The sequence below is a fragment of the Myotis daubentonii genome, chromosome 10 (genome assembly GCF_963259705.1).
Source record: "Myotis daubentonii chromosome 10, mMyoDau2.1, whole genome shotgun sequence".
Lineage (NCBI taxonomy): Eukaryota > Metazoa > Chordata > Mammalia > Chiroptera > Vespertilionidae > Myotis > Myotis daubentonii.
The window spans coordinates 77,471,533-77,483,355 of NC_081849.1; positions in this window are offsets into that span (position 1 = coordinate 77,471,533).

Sequence of the window (11,823 nt, forward strand, 5' to 3'; positions counted from 1 at the left end):
GTGGATGCATACATACATGTGTTTGCCCATGCGTTGGAAAACAGACATAATAAGCGCTGTATGCAGAATAAAGGGACCTTAGTTTCAAGAAAAAAAATCTGTTTGTTTGTCTATACTTGTAAGCAGGTAGTGGCAAACCTGAAGCACTTTGAACTGTTACCCAACTATAATTCCAGATATCCAATGACTTACTGTTTTTATTGGATTTTCTTAAACTCATGAGGCCATATTCATCATTTTCTCTGTTCTGCAACTTCCTGTTAACAGAAGCTCCTGGCCTTAATCTTAAAAACTTTAACAAACTTTAAATTAGCCTTGACTTACCCTGCCCACAGATGCCCCCATCAGATTCTGCTTTCTTCACCATACTTTCTCCTTCACTTCTCACTTCTCTTCCCCATCACCCCTTCACAGTCCACACTAAGCAACTCATTCTGATTTCTGGTGGCATCCTTGGCCCTGGCCTCCCTTTTCTGGTACACACTTCACAGGATTTCACAGCTTAGCCTTGCCCAAACACTTATTTCAAGGCTTTGCTCTTGTGCTTAAGGAACCCATGGCTTGCAATTTCCTGCTTCATTAGGCTGAGTTCCTTCATCATGCTTCTGAAGAGTCTCTATTGTGAAGGCACTCAAATTCTCTTTTTTTAAATACATTTTTATTGATTTCAGAGAGGAAGGGAGAGGGAGACAGATAGAAACATCAATGATGAGAGAGAATTGTCCATCTGCTGCCTCTGGCCAGGACCCCCAGTGAGGTTGAGACTGTAACCCGGGAATGTGCTCCAACTAGGATTAGAACTGTCACCTCCTGGTTCATAGGTCTATGCTCAAACACTGAGCCATGCCAGCTGGGGTGAGCACTCAAATTCTTTAATGTGTGTCATAGAACTCTCCAAATGCAGATTCCAATGGAGTTCTGCTGATCTTACCACGCTCTTGCTCAAGTTTCTTTTTGGATAAAAATCACTTAAAGACCAGAAATCCAGCTTGTATCTCATATCTACTCATCTAAGTTATTCTCATTCTTCAAGCCTTTCTTCACCTACCCTTTTTCTATTTGAAATACCTTAAGTGCAAGGTCAGAGTGTCCATCTCTAGACTCTCTGAGGTATCCCAAAAGGCCGTGCATCAGATTACTCATTGATTACTCCCTTCTTTAAATGTTTATGGCATTGACAATTTATATTACACAGTTTAACATTTAAATATTGTCCTGTTTTATTAATCTTGGTAGGGACTCAAATATGTAAGTCTTAACTCCATACCTATAATTTATGTTGCTGGAGTTTGAGGTCATATCTTCTGTGTAAATATTACATCCAATGCTCATTTTAGCACTGGCTGAAAACATTATGGATGATCAATAAATATTTATTGATTTGTACCATATTACATAGAGTTCATCGGTGTCTTTGTTCTCAGATACCAAATCAATTCACCTTTCTAGTGATCATACTATGACTGCAGGATTCTTAAATGCATTCTTGTATGTTCCCGGCTTTTACATTTAACATTTTAAAAAGTCACCTTTCAGTGGACGAGGTGGCTGAGTGGTTAAGGCGATGGACTGCTAAAAGGTCACCTTTCAGATCAGAGAAAGGAAAAGCCTTCTGAGCTTAGCAAATGCTGGGTCCTATGATTCAAGGAGTGCTAATTCCTGGCTCTCTGACAATTCCATCAACTTGGCAATTACTCAAAATATCTTTAGTTATGAACTCATTCCTGATACACAGGCAGTCACATCTCAGAATGTTTAAAGTACCCAGATGCCCCCAGCATTCCAAATATCTGTTCTGGAATGTTTCTCAGAAACTCAATCTTCTAATTGCTCAAGTCCTTTTGTGGAGCAGACCTGTCAACAAATATGGACTTGAGTCAGCCAGCCAAATTTCATGCTGCTTATGTCACTCACATACTCAACTTGGTCCCTCTCTCTTGGAAACTGTCTGTCTTTGAGAAAATGCACATCTTTCCTCAACTGTTCTTTTCGCATCTCGTAGAAAATGAGAGGGCTTTCCATGACTCAGTGTGACTCTGCTGGCCTCTGACTTGCTCAGAGAAGAAAGCCAGGAAGCTGGAAACTACCTGTGGTCCAAGTTTACCCCTCTTTGTGAATGACTATAGAGCAATGGGAATGAGAAAAAATGATGAATACTAGTAAATAAGCAATTATGGGCATTTGTAGAGAAGGCTTTTCATGCCAAAGTGAATTTCTATAGGGTTGTGTTTTTTTCTTCATAGAATTATATCATAAGAGAAAAATCTGCATAGCATCTCAAAATCACATTTAATGCAGGTATTTATTTCTACAGGATAATGGAAGTTGGTTCAAGGTTAAGGTTTTTATTTTCTCTTATATTCTGCCATTGGGGAGATTGTTACTTTAGTATTCACAGGCCAAGTTAAGCATCCCGAATGATTTGGGGCAGCCATTGAAATTGTTTGAGTAGTGTCTAGGGACAAAAATAGTCAACCTCCCCTGTTTCTTATCAGTTTCATGATAGTCACTAAGAGAAAAATACTTGATTTTATATGCCACTGATCAGAGTGTGTTAGATATATAGAGAAGCTCTGGTTTCACTGGACTCAACAGTGTGAGATCCATAATTCTACTCCTTTAATCTTAGGAAGTCACAAAGTGGATACGGGGAAGTGGCAGCAGAGAATTGTGGAACTATTGGATAAGGTGTGAAGAAGGGACCACTTGGGGGGGAAGATGGAAAATGGCCAAAAGTAATTTTCTGTCAAAGGTAATTTTAAGGGGACTAAATACTCCCGATGTGGGTCCCAAGATAGTCAGTATTAGAATGGACTGTGTGAGCCAGAGAGCTTCCCGTTTCCAGAGAGATTTAAGGGGACAGTGAATCAATCGCCACAAGTGACCATGGGAAGCTTCTGGCAATGGCTCTGCGGTAGGCTAAGTGGACACCAGGCTACACTCAATCACATTCTTCTTCAGAGGGAGCACTTTGCAATGAGTACTTGGAAACTCTAGGTGAAAGAGCTGCAAGTTCTCCAGGTCATCTTCTTCTCCAGAGAAAAGCCTCATTGCAGGAGAGCGCACAGAAAGGCAAAAATGGTCATTTTAGCCGAGATCTAGCTGAGCTGAGCTGGCCAGAAGAGAGAAAACATTTTTCAGTGTATTGGTGATTCATTAATTATATATAAATATACACAGTATTTATGGTGATTTTATTTCCAAGCCACTGCAGAGGGTGAGTTGCCAAATTTGGAATGTGAATGTAGCTATGTATTTTGCAATTCAGTCATCTTTTACTTCATAAAACATTTTTTAAAAATATAAATGAACTGTATACCTTTACTAGAAAATAAAATACATTATAAGTTTTCTACTGACACATATTTTCTATTAACACATCATGACGTTGTTGTTTTTCATCTTCATCAGTGCGCTTTAAAAAAAGATGAAGCGCCCAGCCGGCGTGGTTCAGTGGTTGAGCATCCACTTAGGAACCAGGAGGTCATGGTTTCATTCCCAGTCAGGGCACATGCCTCGGCTGTGGGCTCAATCCCCAGTGGGGGTGCATGCAGGAGGCAGCTGATCAATGATTCTCTCTCATCACTGATGTTCCTCTCTCGCTCTTCCTCTCCTTTTCTTTCTGAAATAAACAAAAACATATTTTTTAAAAAGGTGAAGGGATTAAGAAGTACAAATTGGTAGTTACAAAATGGTCATGGGGATGTTAAGCAAAGCATAGGGAACACAGTCAATAATATTGTAACAATTATGTATGGTGCCAGATGGGTACTGGAAATATTGGGGGAAATAATTTGTAAAGTGTATGATTGTCTCACCACTATGCTGTACACCACCTGAAACTAATAAAAAATAATATTGAATTTAAACTAAAAGAAAAATTCCATCTTTGATGGGTGCTCTATGTGTCACCTTAAGGATGCACCATTATTTATTTAATCATTCTCTGTATGTTGGGTTTTAAATTGTTTCAATATTTTTCTGTTATAAATAATTTTTAATGAATATCTTTGCATTTAAATTTTATGTGTGGTATGTTTTGGAAAATTATTTTCAAAAAAGAATTGACTGGGTCTAAGGGTAATTTTTTTAAAGACATAATTAACTATTGCAAAAATGCTAATCTAAATTCCAACCATCTGGTATGAAAATGATCACTGCAAGACCCTCTTGCTAGCACAGAGCAAAATCATTTCTTTAAAAATTCTAGATAATTATATGGGGAAATGACATTGTAGTTTCATTTGCCTTTTTGTCGTTAGTGATGGGCTTGCAGTTGTTACCTGTTTGTATAACATTTATATTTTTGTTTGCTATACATTGCTTGTTCACATTTTGTACTCCATTTCAGTGGAATTTGTGTAAACACTTTATTTATTAAAGATGCCTTTGTGCAATTGAAATATCAATTTTTGCCATAGTTACTGCTAATATTTTTCTCAGTTTAACTGTATTTATGAGCATTTTGTCATAAATAGATTTTAATTCCATGTAATGATTTTCTTTTTTTCTTTTTTAAAGCATGTAAATCCTTTACCCTCTCCAAGATCAGTTTTTAGATTTTTGAGAATACTGAGTACTAGTATGAGCTGGTAGATTAGAGTAAATCATTTTGGAGTAGTTTCCAAATTACTGATTATCTAAAAGTCAAACTCATATTTTGCCATAGTCGTATTTTGAATTTACTTATTGATTTGCAAGCATTGAAAGCAGATGTACTATATTTCCTGGGCCAAGAGTGATATTACTCTTTCTGGGGAGCAGGAGGAGAGCGCATGCGTTGGGGGAGGGGAGCAGCCTTATCACCTCTGAGACCCTCCTTGGAGCTGGTGAAGGATCTTGCAGCCTCATGTTGCCCTAACCGGTTTGGCTCAGTGGATAGAGCGTCGGTCTGCGGACTCAAGGATCCCAGGTTAGATTCCGGTCAAGGGCATGTACCTTGGTTGCGGGCACATCCCCAGTGGGGGGTGTGCAGGAGGCAGCTGATTGATATTTCTAACTCTCTATTCCTCTCCCTTCCTCTCTGTAAAAAATCAATAAAATATATTTTAAAAAAAAGATGTTGCCTGTGAAATGACCTTCGTGGCTTCTGGTGTTTTAATAGTACAGGTCACAATATTACGGACTCCTGAGACCTGGAGCTGTCTCGTGATTGGGCTGTATCATTTTCAGTGTTATCTTAAAGAAAAGGTCTAAGTAGATGGCAGAGCCTGTAGAGAAGCTCGTGCTTATCAACTGTCAAATTCTGCACAGGCTGTGTCAGAGCACAGAAGCAGAGCTGACGGCCCCTGCAGGACCCCTGGAAGGCATGCCAGTCCCTAGATGGACCAGCCAAACTGCAGATCAGGTAGTGTGCGATCCCATACGAAATTCTTGGATCAGGCAAGTTTGTACATTATGATTGTGAGTGTGCATGAGAGTGCAATTATATAAATGTACACACACACACAAACAGGAAGGGAGTGGAGGTATAAACAGAAAAATGATGTATTAAATGGAAGAACTTAGTCTCATAGCAATTTGGTTACAACAGATTAAAGCCAGCTGCTTATTTTAAACATTTACACCTCCTGTCCCTTTGAAATAGGGACTGATGGGGCTCAGCCTTCATAGACAGGGGTAACTTAAGAACACAGGAATCAGTCACCTCTGTATGTTGCCACCCATGGTTTCAAGGTCATGCACTTACATACAGAACCTTGGACAAGTCAATGCCTGACATTGGGAGGAGACAGGGCAGTGCAGACACATTCAGGTCCCTGCCCTGCACCTTATTAGTGTGCTCTCCTCAGTGAGCATTTAGTCTCTCAGTCCAGTAGCTTACTTGTCTGCTTATCATAGGATAATATCCGCATAGTATCTCTCACTTATTAAATGTGAGTTTATTGGTCCTTAATAAATATTAGTTTTCATAATGTGCATTTCTTTTTATAATGTTTATTTATTTGTTTATTTCAGAGAAAGGAAGAGAGAGAGAGAAAGAGAGAGAGAGAGAGAGAGAGAGAGAGAGAGAGAGAGATCTGCTGCCTCCTGCACACCTCCTACTGGGTATCAAACCCACAATGTCCAAACCTGGACATGTGCCCTGACAGGGAATCAAGCCTTGACCTCCTGGTTCATAGGTCGACAGTCAACCACTGAGCGACACTGGCCAGGTGGGGCTTAAGCCTTTTCAAAGAGCAGATCTTCTGATTTGTATCAATCTTATCTTGCAAGTGGCTCTGGCAAACAGAGAAGTGAGGAGGACTTTGGGAATCTTGTCCAGTTGGGTTCCTGTAAATGAGAAGAGCTGAACTCTGTGTTGGCATCTGGCTGGCTTCACATTCTGATCCAGAACACAGTTGCTGCTAGTGGTCAGGGTTTTGACTTTATGCAGTCTAGGTGTGGAACCCACTCCCCAGCAAACCCCTTTATAGTCTCTCAAACATGAATAAAGGTCCTCCCCTGAGAGCCATAGAAAATGGTGGGTTCCCTTTGAGACTGACAGAAAAATTTGCTGCTAGATTTCTGGTGAGCACTTTCCCTCCAGAAGCCTTCCCAAAAGGGGTTCTTAACTTTATGGCAAAGAAGAAATCCAAGAGCTTTTGAAGTCTCAGCTGGGCACTTCTTCTTGGAACTCTAAACTCCCAAAGACTTTCCCATCTCCATAAATTCAGCGCTTAGCAGAATGCCAAGCTCATTATATCTGATCTATAATGTGTGATAAAAGAATGAACGAGAAAAAGGGAAAGGGTAAATGATTTTGGGGGAGGAGGAAAAAGCGCAGGGAAGAGAGGAAGGAAGGAAGGGTGGGTGGGAGGGTGGGGGAGAGAGGAGAAGAGGGAAAGAGCTAGAGAGGGAGGGAAGGAGGAAAGAGCGATGGAGGGAGAATCTGCTTTCTAAAAGGAGAATGAACTCGGGAACAGCTTTATACTGAAAGGAAGCTGGAGTAGTGACAAAATTGACTACATTTTATAGTAAAGCCCTTTCACTTTCCTTTAAAAGTAATATTTGCCCCAGAGCCTGATTTTCTGTTTCAGAAGGATGTGAAGAAAGCAAAGCACAGCTAGACAGAGGAAGGAAGAGATGTCACTTTTTTAAAAAAAAATGCCTATTTTTATTGATTCAGAGAGGATAGGAGAGGGAGATAGAAACATCAATGATGAGAGTGAATCATTGATTGGCTGCTTCCTGCATGCCCCCCACTAGGGATTGAACTTGCAACCTGGGCATGTACCCTGACCATGAGTTGAACACTGAATCCTTCATAGGCAGTCCGATGCTCTATCCACTGAGCCAAACCAGCTAGGACAGAGATGTCTCTTATAAGCAATCTGAACTCAGCAAGTTCAAAACTGGGTTATTCCTCACCCTCCAAAACTATGATTTGCATTAGATTTCCCACCTCAGTAAATGATCATTTCTATACATCCATTCCTCTTCTCTGACTAGGTTCTTTAGTTCATGTATAGATCTTTAATGTCTTACCCAGGTCCTTCTACGATCGCATTACAAATATCCTCTGCCCCCTCAGTGCCATAGAAGCAGAGGAAGTTAGAAAGGGAAGGCATGGCGTAGGCTCAAGGAAAGAGAAAAATGACTAAGAAAGGACAGAAGGGCTTCTCTGAAGAAGGTGTTCTAGGCGAGGTGGGTGTCGTTCACCTGGGCTGGTCTTCCTGCTAAGAATGCTCCATGCAGTGCACTCTGCAGGGCCACTAAGTATGGGACCTTGCAACCAGAACTTCTCCCCAAAGATGCTGCAAATGGGTAGCCCACAGAAAGATCGCTAGCTCACAGTAACACTCAGTAAACAGCCATTGCTTTTGAAGGCGTGCACCTCCCATCCTCTTCCAAACCCCTCTATAGGAAGAAGTATAGGGCAACAGCTAAGACGGCAGGTTAATACTCAATCTGAGATTGGCCTTTGCAGTCTGTTGCAATCTGGCAAATTACTTATGTCTTGAAACCTTATAGCATAATCTATATGTATTGATTATTTGTGTGTGTGTGTGTGTGTGTGTGTGTGTGTGTGTGTGTTCACAAGGGTGAGTTTTATTAATTTTGAAATGCGAGTCTACAATCTCCAAAGGCTGTCGGATTCAAATCTTATTGTCAAAACACTGAGCATATAAAAGGCTATCAGCTCCATTGCTGAATACATAAAGGCAGTTTTTAAGCAGAAGATGCACACTTACATTTCACAGCTAAGGAAGAAATTATAATATTCATAATATATTTCAATGTTAACAAAACCTATACTGGGGTAAGCCCCATTTCCACCTTTACCAAAGAAACAAGATACACAGAGTAAGGAATGAATCCCCAAAATGGGACTCATGGAGAGGGCCTTAAGTGCAAGGTCAGACAAGCAAGGCCCTGAACCAGGAGTTTGGAACACCCAGTTGCTGAGTACTCCCTGGCTTTGTTATCACACATCTTCTAAGAGCTATGGAATCTCCCCCTTCCAGAAAACTCACCCACTTCTTGGGCATCACAGTTTGATTCAATTTTACTATTCCATTTTCTTTCTTTTTTTAAATATATTTTTACTTATTTCAGAGAAGAAGGAAGAGGGAGAGAGAGATAGAAACATCAATGATGAGAGAACCATTGATCGGCTGCCTCCTGCATGTTCCACACTGGGGATTCAGGCCATAATCCAAGCATGTGCCCTGACAGGAATTGAACCATGACCTCCTGGTTCACAGGTCAACACTCAACCACTGAGCCACACCGGCTGGGCCTTCCATTTTCTTTCTCTTGAGTTTGTGCCTTGAGGTGAATTGCACCTCTCATAGGGCCTTACTCAGAACTTTATGTTGAGCCCGTGGTAGGTATCTCACCAAAGCTTTTGAGTTGACCTATATAGCTGCTCATGCCCCCAAATTGCAACCATCAAGTGGACTCTTTTCTACCTCTAGGCTCTGGTTCCACAGGCACACTTTCCATGAATGCCACTTTAACCAAAACCAATATTTTTCCTATGAGGATTTTTTTGTGATGATCTTGGTTTCTACCTCCACACTTTTCAGTTATTGTCAAAATTGTGCAGGATAGAGTGGGCCACCCTGCTCTCTCCTTTCTATTGTTTTAACTATTACATGATTTGAGGGCAGATCAATTTAAGAAAAATATTCCTTTTTCTAACCCCAAAGCTTCTGAAACAGTAATGTAAACAAGGGGCTTTACTTATATACAAAAATAATGTCAAAAGAACAAAGGACATTATAGAAACATGAAGCACACTGCATTCAGAACAATTTGTATACAAGAAAAACGCAAATACTATTTCACTGTAGCAAAAATGTTAACCCTGCATCTACTTTTTGATGGTAGTAAGTAATTAAGTTTTCTTACTAGGTTGTTTCAACTAATTTTTACTTTTCTTATTTATGATTCCTGACACTCCATACTTGCCCCTAAGTCTGGGTGTCTGTATAATTAAGATTCTTCTCTTTGTAGGCCATACATCCAGAAGCAGCAAGATTCAGAGTGTTTGGCTTGGCCACACACCTCACTATCTTGAAAAATACTAAGCTAACATGTTGTTATAACATCCTGGATAGAAACAGCAAGTTCTAGTAACACATCTTGTGCCAACTTCGCAATGCATTTAGAGTAGGTCAAGCCCCAAATGTCCATGCTCCAGCTGTGTGACGCTGGGAGAGATGTTTATTTCTCTGAAATTTGGTTTCTTCATCAAAACAAGGAGCATAATAATATCTACCTTGAAAATTACATAATACATATAAATCATTTAGCTTAGATCCTTAGAAGCAAAAATGACAAGTATTATTTTTAAATCTGACCAGTATAATTTTATCCAGAGATTTTTCATGCTGGCCTTCATAAATAAGAATAAGATAATAGGCAAATTTATCTTAGGTTTGATGAACATCCTTTCATAGGGTAATACTCATCGCCAGCTCCAGGGGATTTACTGTGTGACTGTGAAGTGGGAGTGTATTTTCCACAGAGAGGAGAATCTCTTTCCCTTATTTATACATATGTGCCTGGGAAACCCCAGGCTCTCCTCACATGGAGTGTGCCTGATGACTCTTTCCTTTGGAGCATTCTGCCAACTTCCTACTCAGCTCTGTGTCACCTGCCCCAGGGGCAGCTGGTTATCTCACGCCTGCCCTCCCGTCCAAATGGTCTCTAAAGCACCGCTGATGTCACCCTTACACAGTTTTACAATGACGTTTCTTTCTAGGTGATGCTACCTTACACTCCATCTCAGAACATGGCTGACAAACTACAGGGCAGGACGGGGTGGATAAGAACACAGTCCCTGGGTTAGGTTGGTCCTGGAGCTGGAGCCATTGCACAGGTGTTGGGAGGAAGTCCCCTTTAGCAGATGGAAGGGACTATCTAAAGGGTGTGGCTAGAACAGGCAGGCAATGACAGTGTTGTCAAGCCTATTGGAGGAAAGGGGTGTCCTCACAGTTGGGGCTGACACAAGGATTAGGAGTGCGGGAGTAGGTGACACTCAGAAAAACTGGGCAGGAAATTCTATGAGGGGAGCACAGCAACGCATGGCAGAGGGAACTCAGGGGCAGCTCTTAAGAAGAGCTCTGGCGAGGACTGCGGTGTTTCCCACTCAGGAAGGACAAGATGGAGATGATGTTGGCACAAAGCGTAAGGAGAATACTTAATACCGGGTCTGGGAAAATAGTGGTGACCAGGCCTCAAGATCAAGGCAAAGGGCCGATAACAACATAAAACTGGATGTCAAAGACTGGCTAAGTTTTCTTGAATTTATCTTGCTGAGGTTAAGGTTTTTTTTTTCTTAAAGATACGAATGAGGTCTAGCTTCTAGGTTGAAGGTCCTGGCTAGGCAAAAAGTAAGTAGTCAGACAGGGAGAAAATCAGGTTCTAATAGGCAGAAATGGAATATTTAGTCACCCAATCATACCAGATTAGTGTATAGCTAATTAGTGTATAGCTAATTAGTGTATAACTAAATAGTGTGTAATTCAGCTAACACAGTAAAAGAAATATCAATATAATGATCAAATTATGAATGATTCTGTGTGTTCTGTCTCTCTGAATCTATGAAGATATTTATTGGGTTAACTATAGTCTAAAATCTCTTCAGTCAGTCTGGTAATGCACAGGACAATTAAGTCAAAGAGACTATTCATTTGGGAATTGTGTTCTGTCTACTCCCTATTCCAAAATATTATTTTTTCATGCTATAGGTAAATGGCAAGTTCAAAGGCAGAGAGAACCATCTACATTATACAGATGTCAGGAACAGCCTTGTGTGGTGACAGTTGGGAATTGCACCGTGAGGGGACCCTCCACCCACCAGCAGTGGGAGAACATGGCCTTTTGGCATTCCCCAAACACCCGAAGGCACAGCAAGATTCCCAGGCCTTAGAAAGCCCACCGATACACAGCCTCTAAGACACATTGCTGCCTGGGATTGTTTCATGGGCCTTTGGGGTGATTACATTATGAACTTTAACCCATTTTGCTTGTGTCATCTTTCACAGAAGAGAAAAGACCATGAATCGAACCACCAACAGTGATAATTCAATCCTTCCCTATGAAATTTTGTTGTCTCACACATTATGCTGACCACAAGACCTCTCTGAGGAATGGTTAGAGAAAACCTCTTCTGGCCGAGTAGCTGGCTGAACAATGCCCGCTGCAATTCATAGATGGTGCATCTGTGGGCTCACCTTCTGGGTGTTTGACGTTCTCCTCTGAGGTCAGTGAGGGAAGAGGAGAGGGCAGGGTGAGACCCGTGAGGGCTAACTTTCGTCCCTCGCCCGTGGTTCACCACAGGTAAATTCCATTTCAAAACATACACAGATGGCAGAGCTCAGTGCTTGTTGG